Source organism: Pelodiscus sinensis, chromosome 5, assembly GCF_049634645.1.
Source record: "Pelodiscus sinensis isolate JC-2024 chromosome 5, ASM4963464v1, whole genome shotgun sequence".
Taxonomy (NCBI): domain Eukaryota; kingdom Metazoa; phylum Chordata; order Testudines; family Trionychidae; genus Pelodiscus; species Pelodiscus sinensis.
Genome location: NC_134715.1, coordinates 126,407,970 through 126,432,863, shown reverse-complemented (window position 1 = coordinate 126,432,863; position 24,894 = coordinate 126,407,970). Strand labels below are relative to the sequence as shown.

Here is a 24,894-nt window from a genome sequence, read left to right as displayed (position 1 = left end):
ACCATCAGATATTTATGTGTGCAGTGTTGTTGTACCAGTGTTGGTCCCAGGATATGACAGATGACGTGGGTAATACCCTTGAACTTCTTTAATCCAGCAACTTTGGGAAACAGGATATGCCGGATTATGGAATTTCCCAGGCCATGGAGGACGCTATGGGGTCTGGAAGGGAGGAGGATGCGGTGGGGCACTTTACCTGGTGCCTAGCTCCATGAGGCACATGTGGCTTCATACCCCCTGCTGCTCCCTGGCTCTGCCCCCTGATGCTATGGGAGCTGCAGGGGAAAAGCCTCCAGACAAGCATCATACTACACTGCTGTTCCCCCAGCATCTCCCACTGTCAGGGTCTGTATCCTGAGTGTCCCTAGATAGGTGACACCTGGATTAGGGAGTTTATCTTTTATGGGACCAACTTTTGTTGGTGGAAGGAGACAAGCTTTCAAGCTACCCAATTGCTTCAGGTACTGAAGAAGAGCTCTGTTTAGTTCAACAGTTGTCTCTCCCCAGCAGACATCGGTTCAATGAAAGATATTTCCACCCCCACAGTGTCTCTCCCACCACATATTTCTGAAATTTATTGTTGCCTGCTTCGTTTGTCAGTATTTTTTTTCCTTTTCTGACACAAAAGGCAATCCGTCAGAGGGGTTTAACGTGTTCTCTATGAATTTGCCCAGTTAATTATATGTTATTCACTTTGTCAGAGTGGACTAGAGATTTGTGAGTATTAAAGAAGAAAATTGCTTGATACCAGCAAAAAGTGCTACCAGCGCTTATTACTGGAAGATGATGACCTTAGTTAATCTGAAAATGGCCTTTATGCCAGCAGGCAAATGCAGAGGAAAAAAAAGCCCTTAGTCCTCACAAATCTTTGCAAATTGTTCTCTACTTTGATAGCATCATAAATATTAAGGCTGTATTGGCCTGGGATTTTTTTTAATTGACTTTTCCACAGGTTTATGTGCTAAACTAACAGGCTGCGCAAAAGGAGATTGGAAGAAATGAACAGTTTGTTTGTAGTTATTTTTAAAATACGTAAGTATGGAGCTCGATTTTCAACTGGGCTCAGTAAATCCTAGACATCCCTTGTGGAGAAAGCCAGCAAGGAGTTGGTTACAGCTACCAGTCTATGTGTCTTGGCTCCAGTATACTTTAAAGAAGCCTTGGGGATACTCTAACATGCTTGGTTAGCATTGGTTGCAATGGGCTAATAACTGATCCAGGGATCAGCAGAACCCAGCAACATTCTAGCTATGCCCCATCCCCAGCTGTACCCCCTCCACAGGAGATCAGACACAGAGGGCCGGCTACACCTGCTTTTTGTCTCACGATGATTCCTCCATGCTAGGTAAGACATAGATGGCTACTTAGCAGTGCCCGTGGACCCCTGCTGAGGTGCAAAAGGGGCAGGTTGGTGCATAAGGGTCTGCTACATTGCCATCTCGATATCCCAAGTATAGCTTTCTTATAAATGTCTGTAAGGTAGATTGTGCACCAAACCGTCTAATGCAGGGACAGGTAAAATATGGCCTGTGGGCTGGATCTGGCTGTCAAGCCTTTGGATACAGCCTGCAGGCTCACTGCCTACTGCCCCTGAAAGTGGCTGGCTGCTGTGGCCATGTGACTGCCTTGCGGGGGGAGCAAAAGAGGGGAAAAGAGTCTTTGCATGCTGTCCCAACCCCCAGCACAGTCCTCACAGCTCCCATTGGCCAGAAACCAGGAGCAAAAGTAAGCTTAATCACTAGGGCTATGTCTAGACTTCAGAGTTTTTGCCAAAAAAGTGGCCTTTTTTCAAGAAAACTTCACCTGCGTCTAGACTGCCACTGCGTACTTTCAAAATTAAATCGAAAGAACATGGCAGTTTTTTTGACAGCGATAAACCTCATTTTACGAGGAAGAACACCTTTCGAAAAAAGGCATTCTTGACCGCAATCAGGGCTTTTTTGAAAGAGAGCATCGAGTTTGCCTGGGTGCTTTCTTTCAAAAAAGCGGATTGCTTTGTCGAAAAAGTTGTGGCTATGTAGACAATCTCTTTCAAAAGAAGGTTTTTCAAAAGATTCGAAAAAGCTTCTTTCAAAAGAATCATGTAATCTAGACGTACCCTAGTAAACTAGCAGTATTTTAGACCCATTTTTGTATTCATCTTCCACAGGTGTAAAAGACTACACAAAACATCAAACAGCGGAGACTATATTATCTATAGCTCTTGAAAAACAGGCATTTTAGCCACTGCAAAGCAGAGAATCATATATTTAAAAACAAATAATAAGTTGCTTCTGCTGAAGGCCAGCATTCCTGGGACTACGACCTTCTATTCCAGGATTATTCCAGCCCTTTCTACCTGGAGAGCAGCTCAGTGAGGACCATAGAGTGATTTTTTTAACTGATCAAATACTTTTTAAATATTCTAAAACCTATGAAGGAGCAAATGTTTTACTCTTTTTTTTCCCTCCAGTTTCTCTTCCTTTCCAGTGCGATTTTTGGTGGTCTAGCGCATGTGTCACTCCAATTTCCCAAGTGTTCCCTCACTAGAAAACAATTTGCATCCCATGAAAATTGCTAGTGCTCTTGAAATATGCCAGACTGAAGGCCAGATTCTGTTAATAGTTACACTTGTGTAACTCAGAGTACTGGCAGTGACTTTGGTAGAAGTGAATTGCAATTGACTGGGTGCACAGCAGTTGGGTGGCAGTACAGCTTCACAGCTGATTAACAAGCCCCGCCTAATCAGAGGTTCAGGGCTCTGTGCAGGGCTGATTAATCACCTGTGAGGCTGTGCTGCCAGGCAGCTTAGAGGGAACACTGGTGCACAGTCCTTCAAAATAGAGTTCTTCACAGCCAGATTGAAGGCTGGTCAACGCTACCATGTTTAGTGGATCTAATAATCTCAACTTTAGATACACTTGTATATTATGAATTCAATTTCTTTGATAAAATTAATGTGTCTCAGAGGTCACATGAATTTGAACAGAACGTTATGCAAAGGTTTTTGCTTTGTGTGTAGTTTCCTTTTATTAAACCATTCTCTTAAAATGAAAGCTCAGGCATTGGGTTTAGGTCTCCATTCTGCTACTCCTGTCCATGAAATGGTGTGACAGTGGTCCAAAATATTGAGTGACATAACAGTAATGAGTTGCAGTCTTCATATCTAGCCTATTTGGGGCGTGGCTCCCCCTGCTTCGGGTGTAAGCGACCATTCCATCCCCCCTAGATCACAGTTGGGTGCTGGACAGGGGGAATCAGCCAGGTGATTGGTGTTGTGTGTATGGCCCACTAGTCAGGGGCCACCCCACAAACACTGTCTTCCCAGGCTCTGTGTTGGGGGGGGGCACCAAGTAGTTAATGTTCAGGCCAAGCAAACAGTCAATAAGCCCAGACCTACCAAAACAATTGGATCTCCTGGCTCTGGCAGACACCCAACAAGTGCAGAAATTTTGCCTACAAACAGGGGGAGGCTGCCACCCACAGATTGGGGTGGCACAGGGAACACAGGCCCACCTACTCCACTGCATCCCAGCCCAGAGCCCTAACAATGGCAGACCAGTCTGCCACTGAGTCAGCAGGAATCCTGACTGCAACATTCTGACTCCTTCAACTTCACTGTTTCAGCCAGACGAGGGTCAGATTACTCCGGGCCACGTCTTCCTAACTTCTCCTCTGAGCATACTTGACTTGGTAGTGGTCCTCCGAGTCATTGGGGAGTGGTATCTCCATCAGGGGTTGCAGCTCCTGTGTGTCCTGATTCATCAATGGTCCCAGCAGTCCTACCCAGTCATCTGCTTCTTTGAGGTCCAATGCAACCTCCCACCTCAGGAGCTCGGGGAAGGCATCAGGCATCTCTGGCATCTGGGCTCCAACTGAACTCCTGGGCTGGCTGTTTGTACTTCCTGTCCTGTGCACTGACTTCCAACAGGATGGTAGAATGAGGTGAGACTCCACTCACTGGTACTCAGGGAGGGTTTTCTCCCCCTTTAGGTCTGTGGGAAGCCATTCCACGCCACTGCGCCATCTTTTAAACCCTTCCATAGAATTGGTCAAAAAATATCCATAAAAAATGTATTGATAATTTTTGTCATAATTTCTGCAGATTTTAGTTTGTTTTTATTTTCAGTTTCTGAAAACTGGAAAAAAAATCTCATTTTTAATATTAGAATGTGAGAACCCAAAGAATTTCAAGGAATATTTTCATGTATTTTTAAAAAATGTTCATAGGGTAAAATGCATTTCCTGACAAGCTCTATGTTAAAGATTCAGAGGGGTGACCGTGTTAGTCTGTAATTGAGAACATTTAAAAAACAATGAATAGTCCTGCAGCACCTTACAGACTAACAAAACATGTAGATGGTATCATGAGCTTTTGTGGGCGAAACCCAAAATGACAGACATTTGGGCTAAACCTTCACATCCCTAGTTTATGTATAGTAAGGAACATATTTGTGATGGCACATAAAGATAATTAATTATTATTCTGTGCAAAAAGATTCTGTATTAAACTGGAAAATCCTAATTTAGATTATTTTTCCAATGCACCAGAGATGGTTTAATATGTCAGCTCTTATTCTAAAATGACTGGGCCTACTTTTTGTCTCATTTCCATGGAAATAAATCAGGACTAGCTCTTCTGTAGTCTGTGATCCCACACCAGGCCCTCTTAGGCTATGTTTATACTGCAACGCTATTTCGGGATACTGGAGGTATCCCAAAATAGCTCTTCCACATCTTTTGAGCGCACCTGTTATTTCAAAATATAACAAGCACACTATTGCAATGTCCCTGTAAACTTCATTTCATGAGGACATTTTGGAATAGTGATTTATTTTTAAATAAGTGCTGTGTAGACTAAGATAAGCTATTTTGAAATTCAGTTGAAATAAGCTATGCAATTTGTGTAGCTCACCCTCAGAGAATGATAGAGGCCTGTGCCACTTAGAGTTTAGAGGCCCCAGTGTAGCCCTAGCTCCATACCCCCAATGTATCTTACTTCTCACCCGCAGAGTCATATCAGAACCAAAAGAATATATGAAAATGAACACTTGAGACATTTATTTAACAACAATTAAGTTACTATACCGAAAGCATATAAATTAAAAATGTAACTTTAATTGTGAGTTTCCACTGCAAACAAAACTAGGAATGCTTTTCTGGCTTTGTTGTTTTCAAAATCATTTATAATTGAAGAAAAATCTAATTTACGTGCAACATCCCTGGTAATGGTAAGCATTGCAAGCCCATTAAAATGCTCTTGTCCCATTGTACAATGATGATACTTCTTTCCCTGTTTTAACACGTTGAATGTGCATTCACCTGAAGCCTCTAATGCAGGGAGACTAACAAAAATATGTAATGTAATTGTGATATTAGTAAATACAGTCGACAGTCCAAGATTGAGTATTTCTTTGGCTTGCAGTCTGATTTAAAGTTGGTGAAATGTATACATATCAGGAAAACGATCTCATCACAGAGATCTCTTGCAAATTTCATTGTTGTACTTTTGTTGAAACTGTTCAGCCTCCGAATATAGATCTTCATCACTTAGTTCTTGGAACTCCCAAAGGAATCCAAAAAGGGTACAAATTTGTCACAGTGACTCAAATCGACGTGTTAGGCCAGATTTGATGGAGTCAAGAATAACCAAAAAAAACAACCCTGACTCGATAGCGTCAAATGAAATGTCAATACTCTGTGCTACTGATTTAGACTCAGAAAAGATTGTGTCCCATTGATTATGAATCTTTGGAATATCTTTAAGAAATTGTTCAGTGTTATCCCTCTCAACATCTAATGTAGCATGCATGCTTCAATTGCAAGATTAGTTTCATGGATCATTTTTAGCAGCTTCATCCACATGGATGACACTAAAATTTATTCAAATTTGGGTGTATACTTCTGAATTGACTTAAGCTCAGTGCAAGTCTTGCTATGAGAGTGTGTCTACATCTACACGGCAGACATCCACAAAAAGTTATTGCACAAGAGCGCATCCATACTGCCATGTGCTTTTGCGCAAGAGAGGCGCCCACACTGCCATGGATGCTCTTGCACAAGAAAACTGATTGCCATTAACAGAATGGCCATCAAAGCACCTGTGCTTTTTCTGATAGCGGTTTCTTGCTCAAGAAACCTCTGTTGTCCATCCATACCTGCCTTTTGTGCAAGAGCTCTTGTGCTAAAGGGCTTATTCCTTGTAGAAAGAGGAATAACTCCTGCTCAAAAAGCCCTGTCTTCTGACAGTCTACTTTACTTTTTCTTGCGCAAAAACACGCTTGTAGTGTGGACGCTCTGCGCGTTTTTGCGCAAGAACTCTGCAGTGTAAACATAGCCTAAGAGATTCCCCTACCTCTTGTGATTCACAAGCACAGTTAACATGGCCTGATAAAAGTGGATCATACTTGCTAAGAAGCTCAAATATATCAAGAACATTTCCGTTCGTAGGGTCACTGACTGGAACAAAACAAATCCAATCCCCTTTCAGAAAGAAAAAGAATGACATTCAATATGCGCTCAAAGAGTTTTTTTTCCAGTTATCAGTTTCTGTGTTTATTTCACTCTGGAGTAAGTTTTCAATTGAACTGTCAGCTAGTGCTGCTTTACTAGCTGATTTCCATATAACAGTTATTTTTGTGATACTGAAGTTTCATGTGCAAGTATTCAGTCTTTCAGCTTCCTCCAAGCTCTACTAATGCTTCAACCGGATGGATCAGACAATACTGATGCATTTGAACTGTTACTGTTAAAAATGAAACAGGGTACACAGTACAGAGCTTGCTTTTCCATGCTCCGACAGAGACAATTTCTTGTGTGTAGATCTCTCCTTTTGGAAGAATTTTTGTCAACAGACAAGTGAGAAAAGCATGATTTTCAGCATCTTTCAGTATATTACATGGAATCTGAAAACAACTAGCTCTGAGAAACGACTGTATTTGAGCAACATTGTTCTTATCAAGAAGTCCAACATCAGATTCTGATGCCACTATTGTTACACACTCTCCTGTGCTAGTCATAAGTTTTTGCTCTTGCTGTGCAGCATCTCTGAGGTTCTCATTTTCTGCCTGTACAGTCTCTAAATTGAGCGTAGATTCTGTATCTGTCACTACTGTTGGCATTTCTGTGTTTTGATTAATGACCACCTCATTTTGAGGCAATGGCAATGGCATTGAAATGTCATTTGTGGGTACAAAGTTTTCATCATCAGACCTGGTAGTGTCACTGTCAGTATGGTCACCGTCTAATGGCTGAGGAGTCTCTTCTATGAGAAATAATGTTATTGGCTTTAAACTTTTAACTGCCGTTTCACTCTGTTGCATTTGCCATCTCTTACTTGCACTACTTTCACATCTTTGCTTCGTTTTTATAAAGGGGATCTTTTAAAACACAGTAACACACAGTAAATTAATTTGCAAAAGGCTATTGGTTATATAAAATTTTAATTGTATCTACTTCGCAATGAATGTTATATAGCCAATTAGCCCGGCCCCCCTTCGCCTCTCTCCATGGTGCTCGGCTGACTTCTGCGCCACTCAGCCAGATCGCTGCGGAGGATCATTCAGAGCAAGTGGCCATTTGGGCTTCCCCATGGCGTCCCGGATGAGCAGCCCAGAAGTCAGCTGAGCACCACAGCAGGAGGCGAAGGGAAATGCAAAGGGTGGTGGGGCAGTGACGTACACGGCCAGGCCCTGCCCCCGGCCGTGTACGTCACCGCTCCACCCCCCTTCCCCTCCCGCCATGGCGCTCAGCTGACTTTTGCACCGCTTAGCTGGGCCACCATGGGGGCCGCACAGGGAGCACGGAGCCCAAGCGGCCGCTTGCGCCACTTGCTCCCCCGTGGTGGCCCGATTGAGTGGCACAGAAGTCAGCCGAGCGCCACAGTGGGAGTCGAAGGATGTGACTCAGGCAACAGGGATGCCCAGAGGGAACAGCCAGCATTTCTGTGTCACATAGTTACAGACATTGGGCTACTATATATATGATGGTTTGGGGTGTTTTTTACTACAGCCCTTATAGCCTTATTTCAAAGTATTGAAATTTCATCTGCTAACATGTTACCATTATTTAATTCCTTTAATAACTGCTGTTATTCTGAATTTGAACATGGGGTGATTGCTAGATTAGATACAAAGTTTATTAAACAACTAGAATTAAAAGTTTCTTATCACAAAAAAGCCTTTAAAGATGGATCTAAAACTGGATGTAGAGGTAGCTTACACCTAAGCCTGATATGGTTCTTGTATACGAAGACACACAAGAAAAAACAGGAATTCAAAAATCTCCTATGCAGAGATAACCATCTAATTGAAAGGTTAATCTCACCCTCAGACCAAGCAAAATCACTTTACAGTAACAGAATTAATTATGACTTTCAAAACCTCGTCACTGTGCAAGGACTGTAAATTGTGTTTCGTAACGTAGAATCACAAATCATAGAAGCTACTCCAGTCTCCAGTCACACAGATGAAAACTCAAATGTGACAGAAAAACTGACAAAGGCCCAAGCTCCCACAATGATTTAAATCAAATTTTTTTCAGGTATACATAGCTTCTTTTGTTGTCTCTGTTATAACTGCAAGATGTATAATAATTGGAAATGACTTGGTAGAAAAATGTCAAAATGTGAGGCCACTTTGTCTCCTGAGGCCCGGGCCAAATGGCCCTCCTGCCCCCACCCCCACCGCCACCCCTGATAGGGCCTCTCTCACACTGCTATAAAAGTGGTCAGAAGAGCATCCAGCTCATTGTGATACAATTTAGAAACTGCAAAGTCCCAGTAAAAAAGGAGAATTTAGAGAATAGCCTTTAACAAAAAACCTATTACACTTTGAAAATCCAAGTTGCAGCACACTGAGTTGCCATGGGAAAATCTCTGTCTGGTGGACGAACGCCCATCATATGCTTAGTTCAGCTGCACACTGTTAGAGCACCGTGTTTGCTTACCTGCCCTTTTAGCTGGCAGTAGGTTGTCCTAATGGAGTTACAGAGGTAAAAAAATGTAACTGAAGAGAAAGTAAAGATTACAGGGGAAAAAGAACTTCAGTTTCTTGATAGTGAAAAAATACATGTGCCTAACAGCTAGAGCAAGAGATATTTATCTGATTCTTTGTCTTATTGTTATTCAGGTTTCATTCTAGTGCTGTTTCTTCCAGTTCAATATCCGTTTATAAAACTATATTACATGTTCATTGACCCCAGATAACTAAATAAATCCCAGTTTGTAGCTATACTAATAAGGCACAGTTTGTAGCAGTGCAAATGCATGCTGAGGATTGAGACAAGGAATTTAAAATAAATCAACCATTAAAACCACATATTTTGGTGGAATAAAAGGACGGAGACTAATCTAACTTTTTATAATGTATTATTCATTATGTTTGTGGTTATATATACACACATAAATGCCATAAACCACTCTTTAATGCTATTTTCCCTACAGATAGGTGAAAATCTTCAAATAAAAGTATCCTGGATAGGTAGGAATGGTTTCCCTAGCCTCTGTTTGTCAGAGGCTGGAAATGGATGACAGGAAAGGGATCACTTGATGGTTACCTGTCTGCTCACTCCCTCTGGGGCATCTGGCATTGGCCACTTTAGGAAAACAGGATACTGGGCTAGATGGACCCTTGGTCTAACCCATTATGGCCATTCTTGTGTTCTTATGTTTAAATAAGGTTTCTTGTTTTCCTTTGGTATTTCATGTCCAAAAAATCTTGTGATAATCCAGGTAATATATGGGAATTTAATACAGGCTGAAAATATTTAACTGAGCAAATAATCCCTTATAGTGCTCTTTCAAACACAGCAACACACATGGAAATATAAGAATATGAAGAGATTTCAAATCTCTTGTTTTAGGTATCCGTGTTATTTGCACTGACATGTAAAACTTCTCTATAGACACCATAATGTGTTAGAGCTTCCTGAGTTTGCTACCAATTGGCTAAAACACAGTTCCAAAGGAAGCCTGGAGATTTTATGGCTTTTGTCATTTATGAGTTTATTCCCTCCTTCCTTGCAGTCACAAAATCTAGCAACTCACAGCTCAATTTTAGCTTTTATGTTTGCAGTGAGTCTACAAATGAGAAGTATATGGGGAAAAAAACCCACACATCAGCATGGCTTATTCATGTTTATTATTAGCCTGTTTATTTTCATATCAGCGTAGTCTAAAGGTAATTTTTTTGGCACTTCCACGTGTACAATCCTTATAACATTCATAAACTTTTTCTTCTCTAAATAGCACTGAAGGAACAAAAGTTGACTGAATGTTGTAATTCTTCCAAACATAATCATTTTTCTCTGTATCTCTGACACATGCTGATGGCATCTTTTTAACCACCCGTCATGTGTTCCTTTCCTCAACAGTTCAGTAATTTCACCCTGTGCTGTTTCCCTCTTCAGTGGCATCTCTACAGTCCTTGTAATGCTCCATTTGTTTTCCCTGGTTGGAAGTTTCATTAATATTCTTTGTTTAAATCTAGCTTTTTGCTCGTACTGTTCAAACCAAACTGTTTATTTCATATTTTAATGATTTTCTAATAAAATTATGCTGAATAGAAAATAGATTCTTAGATGGATTGGCATTAGAATCAAAAAAAGGAAATATGATTCTAGGTTGTATCAACAGGTATGTTGTAAGCAAAACTCGTGAAGTCATTCTGCCGCTCTACTCTGCACTAGTTAGGCCTCAGCTGGAGTACTGTGTCCAGTTCTGGGCGCCACATTTCAAGAAAGATGTGGAGAAATTGGAAAGGGTACAGAGAAGAGCGACAAGAATGATTAAAGGTTTAGAGAACATGACCTATGAAGCCAGGCTTCATGAACTGGGCTTGTTTAGTTTGGAAAAAAGAAGATTAAGGGGGGACATGATAGCGGTTTTCAAATATCTAAAAGGGTGTCACAAGGAGGAAGAAGAAAATTTGTTCCTCTTGGTTTCTGAGGACAGGACAAGGAGTAATGGGCTTAAAGTGCAGCAGGGGAGGTTTAGATTGGACATTAGGAAAAAATTCCTAACTGTCAGGGTGGTCAAATATTGGAATAAATTGCCAAGGGAGGTGGTGGAATCTCCCTCTCTGGAGATATTTAAGAACAGGTTAGATAGACATCTGTCAGGGGTGGTGTAGACGGAGCTTGGTCCTGCCTTGAGGGCGGGGGGCTGGACTCGATGACCTCTCGAGGAACCTTCCAGTCCTATTATTCTATGATTCTATGATTCTATGATTAATAGTTAATGCAGAGGCTCTCAAAATGCAGAGATTTTTGTAAATAACAACAATCTTAAAAATTTCAGAAATTTTAAAAATGAAGATTTTAAGGCACACATAGTAATATATTTTACTCACAGAATATTGATTATACCATTTAATTTTTATAATTAAATTTAGTTTAATTTAATTCTGACTCTGACATTCCCATATGTAAAATTACAAGTATTAAAAGTTAATTTTTCTGTATATTTCTCTTAGATTGAATCCTAAGGCAATCTCAATTATATCAGCTGCCTACCAACATAGAGACCTTGTGTCCAGACCTACTGTAGGGGTTCCTAGACAGAGACACTAAGGCTGCGTCTAGACTGGCATGATTTTGCATAAATACTTTTAACGGAAACATTTTTCCTTTAAAAGTATTTGCGCAAGAGAGCGTCTATACTGGCATGTGCCTTTGTGCAAAAGATTTGCTTTTGCGCAAAAGCATTCATGCCAGTGTAGATGCTCTCTTGCGCAAGAAAACTCCAATGGCCATTTTAGCCATCGGGCTTTCTTGCGCAAGAAATTAACTTGGCTGTCTACACTGGCCCTCTTGCACAAGAATACTTGCGCAAGAGGACTTATCCCTGAGTGGGAGCATCGGAATATTTGCGCAAGAACCACTGATTTTGTACAGTACAAAGTCAGTGTTCTTGCACAAATATTCGCAGCCAGTGTAGACAGACGGCAAGATTTTGCGCAAAAGCAAAATCTTGCCAGTCTAGACGCAACCTAAGATGTGGTATACAGATCCATCTACACAATGATGAAGCCACAAGGGGATACATAACTCCAAACAGGTTTTTCTTCAGGGAAGGAATTAGTGAGGTTACTGAGGTGAATTTCCTTATCCCTCTCAAGAAAATAGGGATCAAAGAAAATAAGATCCCTAAAAGGCTTACGATAAATAGTCCTGAGTCTCAGTCATTCAGCTGAGTGAAAAACCACCTGGGAGCCAGAAACATAGTCTAAGACCCTAATATTGAAGAAATATGAAGCAAAAAATTGATATTGAAAGTTTTCTTCCTTTTTCCCACTGTGCTATGGTCTTATGCAGACTAATCAGAGAGGCTCCCATGACTAGAAAGGCGAGGTAGAGGAAGGTTTTCCATGCATTTACATGAGAGGAAGCTCTACAATTGAAGTCCAAACTGTAGTACCAAGAGGAGAAAACCTAGGAGAAACATTTTCCCTCAGATATCTTTAAGGTATGACCTTGCTCAGAAAGATCATCTTGGTCCTCTCGTAAGGGGGGGGGGGGACACAGAAAGAAAGGGAAGAGCAGGAGAAGCGGAAGGCAGAGTAAGGATAAGAAAATATTTCTCATGAGGAGCAAAGAGGGATACTTGTATATTTGGTCACCGGGAACATCAAGTCCTCACTGAAACTTGAACTCCTGACCACACAAGCTAAGCTTTGGTGCAGTGTCAATCAGAACAAAGAAGACTTAGTCTGCTTACCGAAGATTCATAGATTCATTAGGGTTGGAAGAGATCTCAGGACATCAAGATAGAAAGTCAACCCTCGTCTGTAGTGAAAGACACCAATATTCCTATGGAGGAGTAGTTCTTCCCAAACAACTCTACAGACAACATAGTGGGCTCATTATTGAGTAGAAATTTAAAGGAATCTCAGGGAGACTAAGAGTATTGGTAGCATGTACCTGCTTCTGCTGGAAAATCCTGGCTTTGATTGATTTGCTGTCAGCTATTGCTTCACAAAACTGAGAGGAAACAGCAGATGAGTTGGGGTGACCCTGAGAAACAATCTACATGCACTGTCCTTTATATGAAACACATCTCTGAAATTGCAGTAATTTCTCTGCCCAGTTCCCTATAAGCAGTCAGAATCTTGACTTCTGTAGAATAGCAGTTGGATGTTTTTTTCCCCTCTATTGCAGTAAGTGGCATAACATACTAAAAATTAATTTAACTTTTAGTATTACCAGCAAATCATTATACACACTGCATGTCTTTGAGGTACATCATTATTACATTTTTATTTGGAAGAGTCAAAGAAAAAAAATCAAAACAGAGTTCTTTGTTATGGACAGAAAATAATCACAATTATGTACAAACGGGTTTGTGTATTTATGAGCTAATAATGATCCTTTGAAAAGGTAATTGGCTTTCATGCATAAAATTGCAAAATGTATGAAGATTGGGATAAAATGTAAGGCCAAATAAGCAATATTATCCTTTCTTGCAATCTTTTAATCAGATAAACCATATGGCTCAGGTTAGTGACAGGATGAAAATTTGTTCATATCTGTTGTTTCTGTGATAATAATTAAAATCTAGCAAAAAGCAGAAAATATAGTCTTTAATTTAGAGATGGTATTATGCGTGGATATGAATTTCAACATATTCAATAATTAATAATGCTGCCGTATCTGAGGTCTATAAGAAGGTATTTGTTCCCATAACAGATGTTCTCTGCTGGTCCTAAAACATTGCTTGTGTCAGTCATCATCTCACATCTTGTAAAATACAAATGGTCTGGTAGCATTTTATAGACTAACAAAACATGTTAGTCTGTAAAGGGCTACCAGACCATTTATTGTTTTTTTCTGAACAGACTAACTCTGCTACCCCCTGAAGCTTCTGATCATGTAAAATGTTAGGGAATATGAAAGAAGGGTGAAAAAGAGACCATTGTCCTTAATAATATTAGAATAAAACATTTTTTATAACCACCTGCCTGCTTTCCTATGAAAAAAGTTGGTGATCTTACCTTGTTTCTGGGGCTACATACAGACTACAGCAGTGGTCTCCAACCTTTTTGGGTGGTGGGCGCCGCGTGGGGCTGCCTGGGGGCGGAGCTGCGCGTGCACCCAGGGGCGGGGACTGTGCTTGCACCGCGCACCCGGGGGCCGTGCATGCGCCAGGCGCCCGGGGGTGGCGCTAGGCAAGTGCACATAAATGCCCCAGAGGGCGCCATAGCAGGGAACACTGGACTACAGGCTTCTTTCAGAAGAAGGTTTTTTTTGGAAGAGATCTTCTGAAAAAATTTCTTCCGCAGGAGAGCGTCCACACTACAAAAGTGCATTGAAAAAGTGATCTGCTTTTTCAAAAGAGAGCATCCAGACTGAATGGATGATCTTTTGCAAGGAAGCTGTGATTGCTATGGACAGAATGGCTACCAGGGCACCTGTACTTTTTCCTCTTTCCTCTTCTTCCGAAAGAACTCCCTCTTCTCCACCCACACTCAAATTTTTGCGAAAGAGCTCTTTCACAAAAAGGCTTCTTCCTTGTAGAATGAGGATTACCAATGCTGGAAAAAAACACTCTGTTCTTTCAATTTTCTTGTGGAAGAACACAAATGGAGTGTGGACGTTCCTCAAGTTTTGTCGGAAAAACAGCCATTTTTCCAACAAATCTCTGAAGTGTAGACATGCCTTTCGTGATCAGACAACTCCATTATAGAAATCACCATCACAACTAGCAGTTTGCTATTACTCCTCTAGCAGAAGAGCAATCTTGCACGTCTGCTCCCAGCTCTACTTATTCTGTGGCTACATACAAGACATGAATTTCCATTGCCATAAACTAGCACTAATCTATGGTCCGCATCCCTGAATTCACTTCTTACACATTGTAATAATTTCCGAAAAAATATTCCTTGTTAAGGAATCACCTGAAAACTAATAGCCTGCAGCCAGAAATATCACAGTAAAATGTATGTAACAATATTAAATGTAAAGTTATGAACGTAAGTGGACATCTTACCGAAGCACGTTTCACTGACAAGTCTAGGGAGTGAGCAGACTTGTTTCTCAAAGATAAAGGACAACTTGACGTCCCTAACCAAGTGTCATCAAAGCTACTGGGACTTCATCCATTAAGTGGGCATTCTTTGGCAAGAAAGAGAAGCAGGATCTGACAGATCTGCATCTTCGCAAACGACATGCACAAAACCTTTCCCCAACTAGATTCCATATCTCCTTGCCCTTAGCTGAAAAGACCTAATCTAGGGGTTACTCTCAGAAAAATCATCTAAAAGGGTTACTGAACCATAAAAGTGAGGGGCAAAACCATCCCAGGTTGTCTCTCTTACCTGGATCTCTTCTCTCTCTCTCTTTCAATCTATGAAGACAAAAGAAACAGCTGTTGAACTTTGGAGCTGGTTCTGGGCTGAGATTTTGGTTAACAATGTATTGAAAATGTTGTAAGGGGCACCTTGAAACTTTAGAAAGTGCTTTTTCTTTATTTCTTTTGTAGCCATTTTTCACTTCAATGCCTCATTACTTGTACTCAGTTAAAATGTATCTGTTTGTAGTTAAATTTACTTGTATTAAACTTTAATCAAAACTAATCCAGTGCCACAAACTATATGGTAATTCCATATGAGGTGGAAAACTGTTGTATTTTGATCCTATTAGAGAGGAAATGGACCTAATATACCTGGATTCTCCAGGAAAGGGCTGGACAGTGCAGAACATGTTTTAGGGGGGCAATCCAGGCCTGTAAGTTTGTTGTGTGGTAACCAAGGCTCATGGAAGCCAAATGTAACTGGAATATGCTGCCAGGTGGCAGTTGTACACAGACATTCAGGGTATTACCTGTATGCAGGCAGATTGTTTGCTACTGTGGCTCCCAGTGAGAATTGTGAGGCATCAGTGGTGAAAGCAAGTGAACAGAATTACCAGTATGCTGGGATCCTCCTAAGCAAGGTAGGGGGTGGCTCTGGCCCCTGGTAGGGGCAGGACCGTAGGAGGATGGTGAGGGACTGGGGACCACATTCTCCCAGCCAGTGCTGCCATGACAACCAGGAGCCCTATGGCTGTTATATTGGCAGCTAAGAGCCTGGGGGCTCTGGTTACAATTTGAAGGGGTTGGAGCGTTGGCTACTCCTGCTGCAGTAGTGGCGGCTGGGAACTATGGGTCCTTTTAAATTACCATGCCCTGAGGCAACTGCCCCTTTTGCTCCCCCATGTCCGCAGCCCCATAGGTGGGGTCCGATATCACTGCTGTGGTAGTAATTTATTGTTGCAGCCACGGCCATGCCTCTGGACCCTTCTTGCATAAACACCGCCATAGAGGGAGCAAAGGCGGAAGTGTCATTAAAGCACTGGCATAATAGCACTTTAAGGAGTGTCTTTAAAGACCAAACTTTAATGTAGGCCAGCTACAAGACGATACTAGTGCGGCCTCTCACGGTACTCCAGACCGGCCTACACTGGCCCACTTTCACCTCTGTGAGGCACCAAAGGTTTCAACGCAGGTGATGACACAGCCCCTCACTGCTCTGACAGCACCCGGGAATGTTGTCTAGGATAAAAAAATCACATAAAATCCATCCTGCAATTTGTCCTGCATTAAAATAAATATTTGAAGAATCTCTCCCACCTCCCAAAAAGAAAGGGAGAAATTTTAAAACATAGCCCTGTCTGCTTTTTATGATGGTGCAATAACTATTGAAATTGGTGATAAGTTTTTACAAAAATTGCCTCAACTACAGCTCAGCAAAAAGATCCCAAACACAAGTAATGCACTGGGTGTTCTTTTACTTGGAATACCAAAGAGAGAGAAGGGAAGTCCGTTTGTCTTTTTACACTATGTGCAAATGTAAAAGTAGGGTATGTCTACACTACAAAGTTTGATAGGTGCTATACTAGCGATCTGCTAGTTTGAACTTAATTCAAACTAGCGGAGCGCTTAATTCGAACTAGGTAAACCTCATTCCACGAGGACTAACGCCTAGTTCGAATTAACTAGTTAGAATTAAGGGCTATGTAGCCACTTAATTCGAACTAGTGGGAGGCTAGCCCTCCCCAGCTTGCCCTGGTGGCCACTCTGGGCACCACCAGGGAAACTCTTCTGCCCCCCTCCCGGCCCCGGAGCCCTTAAAGGGGCACGGGCTGGCTACGGTGCCCGTGCCAGTTGCAAGCCTGCCAGCACCCAGCCAGCAGACCTTGCACCTGGCACATCTCGAGCCAGCCACCTGCTGCCACCCAGCCCTCCGCCTCTTCCCGGGACCAGGCTGGCGGCTCCCGGGAGCCTGCCCGGGTCTGCAAGAGGCGGGCACCCGTCTGGTCTAGTGCGGACATCGTGGACCTCATCCATGACCTCCGCACTAGGCACAGGAAAGTGGCCATCTAGGGCAGGATAGCTGCCAGCCTGGCCACCCAGGAGCAGGTGTGCATGAAAATCAAGGTGGTCCACTGAGACCCCCGACCCTGAGCCCTGAGCTTAGAATGGTCGTACTGGGTCAGACCAAAGGTTCATCTAACCCAGTAGCCTGTCTGCCGACAGCAGCCAACACTAGGTACCCTGGAGGGGATGGACCGAAGACAATGACCAAGCCATTTGTCTCGTGCCATCCATCTCCAGCCTTCCACAAACAGAGGCCAGGGACACCATTTCTACCCCCTGGCTAATATCACTCCATGGACCCAACCTCCATGACTTTATCTCACTTCTCTTTAAACTCTGTTATAGTTCTAGCCTTCACAGCCTCCTGCATCAAGGAGTTCCACAGGTTGACTATTTGCTTTGTGAAGAAGAACTTTCTGTTATTAGTTTGAAGCCTGCTACCCATTAATTTCATTTGGTGTCCTCTAGTCCTTCTATTATGGGAACTAATGAAGAACTTTTCTTTATGCACCCTCTCCACACCACTCATGCTTTTATAGACCTTTATCATATCCCCCCTCAATCTCCTCTTTTCTAAGCTGAAAAGTCCCAGTCTCTTTAGCCTCTCTTCATATGGGACCTGTTCCAAACCCCTGATCATTTTAGTTGCCCTCCCCTCTCCCACCCTCTCCTTTCCCCTCTCCCACCTCCTTTTCCCAGTCTCCCCGTTTTGTTCAATAAAGAGAGTTTCTATTTTTGAACACACGTGTCCTTTATTTTGTACATGAGAAAGGGGGGCTAGAGAGGGGTAAGTGGAAGGAGGTGAGGGAGGAATGCTGTACGAGCCCCCACTGGGGAGGACTGGGCTGGCTCTGCGGGCTCCTCGGGGTGGAAGTTCTCCTGAAGGCCCTCGATTGACCCCTCCCCCCCAGATGGCAGCCTGCAGCAAGTGCAGCCAGGCTGATGGCCGAGTGGTGTGATGTGCCGAGTGTGGGCATTCAGGGCACTCCAAGCCAGGACTGCTTTGCTGTCCCTCATCGAATTAGACAAGTGAGCGGGAACCCCTGAGAACTGTCTGTCCGGGGTGGGGGTCGGGTCCCTTTAAGCACAGCCCTCGGCTAGCCTGAGACAGCAACTCCACGCTCTAAGTCCTAATCTGATGCCCTGCCGGCACTGCTTCCGGCCAGCCTTAACTTCGGTTCAGGGTCCACTCAATGTGGACATGCTAGTTCGAATTAGCAAAATGCTAATTCGAATTAGTTTTTAGGTCTAGATGCACTAGTTCGAATTAGGTTAGTTCGAATTAACTAATTCGAATTAAGTTAGTTTGAATTAGTGCTGTAGTGTAGACATACCCCAAGCTAGTTAAGCTTTCTATTCTATAGGAATGTGTAGCTGATTTATATCTGTGTGCTATTCTTCCCTCTTTTTCTTCAATTCTTTTTCCTTATTAAATGAATCAACCAACCTGTACAGACCTACAGCGGGGTTGGGGGAGAGAGGGAGAAATCCTAAATCCACTCACAAATTAAACAGAAAAACAACTAGAATCTGCTCAGAAAGCTAAAAGGAGATGGATGTGCCCATTTATCTCTGACCTTCGCAGAAAAAAAATCTGTTAGTTAGGCACTATAAATTTGCTTTCGGCGCATGGAAGAGTATAAAGGTGCATCAGCAGGATGTAAAAAGCATTTATAGCCATAACTCAGAAAATAAATCAGTCAAATTAATTTGTAGCTGCCATCTCTGAGACTCTTTTCCCATCAGCCACATAAGAAAGTAAAGTACTAGTTAACTAATAATGAACAGTAGAGGTGCAGATCTGGTGATAGAGTTAGTTATATAGCTCAGGATAGATGCTTGTTTCCTTGTCCCAGCCAGATAGATAGATAGATAGAGGGGTCAAATCCACCAGCATTTTTATAAATCTTAATGATATCTCTTTTATCTTCAGTCACTCTTCTTCATGGTGTATATGTTTTTAAGTTCATATTCTGCTCTGATTTAAACCCTGGATAGTTGCAACTCTTTATGATTATTTCTGTGACATTGGGTGTGTAGCACTTAACAAACACATGCCCCTTCCATCACAGTGGGGCAAGGAGCTCGGCTAGATTAGTAGGTAGATGTCCAACTCCAAGGGGGAGGAAGCAAATAGAGAGAGCCATGCCCAGACTTGCTGGAGCAAAGCCTCTCCTTATTCCTCAAAAGGCTAACGAGGGGTGTGCCTCAGGGAGGAGGAGGAATATAGGAATATCTGTTGCAACTTACTGCTGGTGTTCAAGCACAGAGAAAGGTGAAAGGGACCAGCTGTCAGAGGTACATGAGATCCAGTATTTGAGCTAAAAGGAGACTTGCTGGAGCAAAGCCTCTCCTTATTCCTCAAAAGGCTAACGAGGGGTGTGCCTCAGGGAGGAGGAGGAATATAGGAATATCTGTTGCAACTTACTGCTGGTGTTCAAGCACAGAGAAAGGTGAAAGGGACCAGCTGTCAGAGGTACATGAGATCCAGTATTTGATTAGTACACCTTTTCCTATAAGCAGGAGAGACATTTTTGCAAAGTGAGGTATCCCTTGTTACCGCCTTTACCTTTGACTTTTACAAGAGGAAAGTGAATTGAGTCCTAGCTGGGTGAAGGTCTACCGTCTCCTGGTGGGGGTCCATGTTACCTGCACTGGACACAATGAAATGCTTGGTTTGTGAGAGGGCATGAGTGATTACTGCCCCTTCCCATAGCTCAGAGGATAAAATAGTGGCTTGCTGCTTAAATCCATCCATGTATCTTTTAAAATGTTGAAGTCCAGCAGAAATGATAGAATGGAGATCCAGAATGGAGGGATATTCAAAAGGGGTGAATTTCAGATTCAAGAAGGAGAGTCAGGAATTGGAACTCGGAGCTTAAGTAATGCTAATTTAAACAAAATAGCAAGTTACTATTTAGTAACGAACAGTGAACACAGTTTAATCATTTGAAAGATCCTATTGATGTTATTGGGCATCTTAAGGCCCTGATTCAGCGAAGTATTTAAGCATGTGTGTAACTTCAGTTACATTTTTATTGCATATTAAGTTAGCCACTGATTCTTCAGAAAAGTATTGAGGCACATTTGTAATTGAAGTCAATGAGATTACTCACATACTTAAGATTATGCATGTGCTCAAGCGCCTTACTCATTTGGGTCCCAAATTAGTATGCAGCAACAGTCTAAGCATCTAAATGTGTACATTTTACAGGGCTGATTCAACAATAAGCTTTATTTGGGAAGGTCACACAGATTGGCTGTACACCCACATAGCTGATTCTGGGGAAAACCTGGCCAGTGGAAATCATAAAACACCACCTGGTCACAGAAAGATTCAGAGGGCTCATGCAGATACTTTGCTCTGTTGTTTGCATGGTTTGTTTTACTTCAGTCCTGAAGGAGCAAGCCATCCAGTCATCCAAATGCCAGCTGTGAGATATATTATCTTGAGAGAGACTGAGAGGGGGTGGCAGGTGTTATTCCTCCAATTTTTATAGGGCTGCTTGCACTTATTGATAAGTCTTTTATTTTAATAAAAAGCTTTTTCTGCAGTGGCTGATACACACAATAATGGTATTATTTACAGGTAGGACTGCACTTAGTGTTATTTCTGTGCTTCATGGGATTCTTTGGAGAGTGGGGGAATACCTGCAGAGTACAAAGCAGGAAATATCCAGTAAAGTTAATATCCATTCATTCCTGCACATATAATGCCAATAGGTGAAACCAAAGGTGAACCCTCTGGAGTTTAATGCATGAGCCTCTACAACTTGAGCTAAAAGCCCGCTGACATTTAGCTAAGGCTGTATCATAGAATCATAGGGTTGGAAGAGCCCCCACGAGGTCATCAAGTCAACCTATTGCTAAAAGCCGGTTCAGTCCCATCTAAATTATCCCATCCAGGAATTTGTCAAGCCAGGACTTAAAAACCTCTAGGGTTGGAGATTCCACCACCTCCCTAGGGAACCCATCCCAGTGCTTCACCACCCTCCTAGTGTAGAGCAAACTCATTTTCTCGCTCTCTGTAAGTGATCTAGCTGCCAGTACGTGGGACAGTGCATCACACCCACTAGCTGTGTGAGTTACACACACATATACAGTTTTTCTGTATATAGTATACCTTAGATAAACTGGATCTATTTAGTTAGTCCCCACTAAGACCATTTTGTCATTGAGTTCTAAGCTGCTTTAAATACGTACTTTTGTTCCCTGATCTGTGCTTTTTTTTTTTTAAGGCCTGTCAGTAGGAGTCACATTCTGAGTCGAGCCAATCTTTCACACAGAAGTTTCTATAAACTCTTGCTCACCCACACATGCAACCACACACAAAAGGTGTGGATGCTGAAAGTAAGTGTAGAACATCCACGATTTTGGCTTATAACATGGGCTGTTGAAAATAATTCCATATTTGCATGAGCAATCACACGTCCCACCTGTTTCATAAATATCTGAGTAATAGCTGAATCAAAGTCACTTCTTCCACCTGGAAGTTCTTAAGGAGAAAGAAATTTCACCACATGAAAACACAGTTTTGAAAATACTAAAATATAAGGATTCCTCCACATGTTTATTTTAGACATCGCTTGCACCTCCAGCTTTTAGTCATGCTCAGAAGTACAAGTACCAAAATTATGCAATCAATTGGGCTAGATTCTGATCTTATTCTGATTCTGCTTCAAACTTCACCACCGAGAATGGGATTTCAATTTTTGAATGGGGTGAGGCATCTAAATTTCCATAATCCCCTTTGAAAATCCTCTATATTGGGTTAATGCACATCACAATTCTTTTAAACTCAAAGCAGAAGAGATTCAAGAAAATCTCATGGTCATAAATGTATTTCAAGATTTACTACCTAGTTTTGTACACTTAAGTGAATAGGACAATTCTGGTTTTTTACACATTTGTAACATTTGTCATCACATGATTGTAAACTATTTTACAAACTTTGAGTTAGCTACAGATAACTAGGTGAATAACTATTGTCCTCATTTTCTAGATGGGAAAACCTAGACAAGAAGGGCCTAATTTGTTAAATGGCAGTATCTATATGAAAGGCTCTGTTTGCAGTCCCTTCTTGTTAGCCCATTATCACCAAGATGGCTCCCCTATATTTAATTCAAAGTAGCTACTTCATCAACTTAACATAAAATAAGTCGATCAGCCCTTAAGCTCCAGGATTTGCAGTCATCATTGGGCTTCCTTAGTTCCCTAGAGGCAGTCTGGCATGGTGCTCTTACTCTCTTGTCATCTTGGTGAAAATGGTCTAACAAGAAGGGACTGCAAACAGAGCCTTTTTATTCTGCCCCCCTTCTCTCGCTGTGGTCCTTTTATAGCTAGGCTTGTTTTCCTTATTGGTTTCTGTGTAGTACCTGTCTCCATGATGGGCAGCTGTGCTTGGATGTGGGCAGCCTGGTTGCCTGTAGGCATGGAAGGCTTATTTCTTCTCTTCTGCCTATGACCTATAGCATGTTTGTTAACCCCATTACAACCTCTCGTTTGACTTCAGACTGAACTTATCAGAGGAGTGAGGGGTGAATAAAATCCAGATAGGATTAGGGACTTGCTCAAGATTGTGCAGTAACTCAGCGATATAGCTGGGACTATATATATATGTCCTGACTCTCAGACTTGTTCCTTAAGTATTTGGACCTACCCCCAGTGACTAGGAAACAGTCTGGAGCAGTTTGAGGCTCTGTCTTCCTTGGGTGCCTTGGTTGAAGTGGCTGCCACCGGAGCAGCTCACAAACAGCCTTCCAGTATGGAAGCCACACCCTGACTGTCTGTGTGTATCTGCAACCTGAGAACCACTCTCGGGTTACACTTAGGTTCTTGCCAACCTTGGTTATGCTGCACGTGCTGACCCCACTACACCCCCAGTCCCAGATTCTCCCCCTCCCCTGCCTTCTCATACTGCCCAGCCTTCTCCTAGACAATACATTTTACATCTGTTATTCCTTTCAGGAAGTACTATACCAATTTATTATCTCCAATAGTTATTTACACATTCTGGTTTAAACAAACTAGATTAGCTAAAGTAGAAAACTAAGTTTCTTAACTACAGAGAGAGAGAAATTGTGAGTACAAGTAATGAGGCATAAAAGTCAGAAATGGTTACAAGAAAAATAATGATTAAATGTTTATTAATGCCTCACTTAACAAACTGTATCAAATTCAAGGAAAGGTTCTCACCACATGCTTTCAGTAGTCTTGCTGACCAAACTCTGTGAGTGCCAACCCTTCCCACAGATTCTAATGATTGTTTCCTGTGTCCATTCAGAAGCAGTGAATGTACTGAGCAGGGAGAGGGAGAAGACGTGAGACAGAGAAAGAGGGCAGTGCCATGCGGTGTTTGTCTATCCTTTTAATAGTTTCAGTCCCTCTCTTGCAAAATTTTTCCAGATGAGCATTAATAGACCCAGTCTATGCGCAAGGGTGTTCCCTGCTCTCTTTTCTCACTTGTTTGAGCTTTTTTTTTTTTTGTTTCTCTCTCTGATTGATGACACTGTTTACTGCTTAACTACAAATTAAGCTGATCACAAATTCTCTTTCTTAGGACTGACTTGGTTGCTAACTTATGTTTGAGTAGGGTTCTGGGATGTGGACTCTATATTAATAGCATCCTATAGGGGAATTGTATTACTTCCCATGCAATGTTGCCACACACATTTTACCAGGACAATTATGACCAGCAAATTATGAGTTTTCAAATGATACCTTACCAGACATACTTTGTACAAAGAATGTTCCAATAGTGTGTGAATGCAAGAGTATATTCTGTCATACCACCTCCAATATCTAAAAAAAACATATACTCTAGGCCTATTGAGGATTGTTCATCCCTGATTTTCAGCCAGTGAAATATGCTATGCATTTCATTATGTGTTCCAAAAAGAAGGTCCTGTGTTCAGATAATACTATACCTATGACAAGAATTTTACCTGTCTAGGACTGTTAATTAGATTGTAAGATCTTTAGAGCAATGATTGTTTTTTTTTTTGTCGTATTTGCATACAATACATACTGCAGTGGGGCCCAGATGTCTGACAAAGGCTTCCAGGCATTACTGCAATGTAAACAATAATCATAGAATCATAGAATCATAGAATAATAGGACTGGAAGGGACCTCAAGAGGTCATCGAGTCCAGCCCCCCGCCCTCAAGGCAGGACCAAGCTCCACCTACACCATCCCTGACAGATGTCTATCTAACCTGTTCTTAAATATCTCCAGAGAGGGAGATTCCACCACCTCCCTTGGCAATTTATTCCAATATTTGACCACCCTGACAGTTAGGAATTTTTTCCTAATGTCCAATCTAAACCTCCCCTGCTGCACTTTAAGCCCATTACTCCTTGTCCTGTCCTCAGAAACCAAGAGGAACAAATTTTCTCCTTCCTCCTTGTGACACCCTTTTAGATATTTGAAAACCGCTATCATGTCCCCCCTTACTCTTCTTTTTTCCAAACTAAACAAGTCCAGTTCATGAAGCCTGGCTTCATAGGTCATGTTCTCTAGACCTTTAATCATTCTTGTCGCTCTTCTCTGTACCCTTTCCAATTT

At 42.0% G+C, this 24,894-nt stretch overlaps 1 protein-coding gene across 5 annotated transcripts in view; it reads left to right on the top strand.

The window, feature by feature from the left end:
• The window catches only part of CTNNA2 (catenin alpha 2), a 781,915-nt gene that overhangs the window by 653,486 nt on the left and 103,535 nt on the right, over window positions 1-24,894 (top strand). The gene's annotated exons all lie outside the window — the stretch shown is intronic.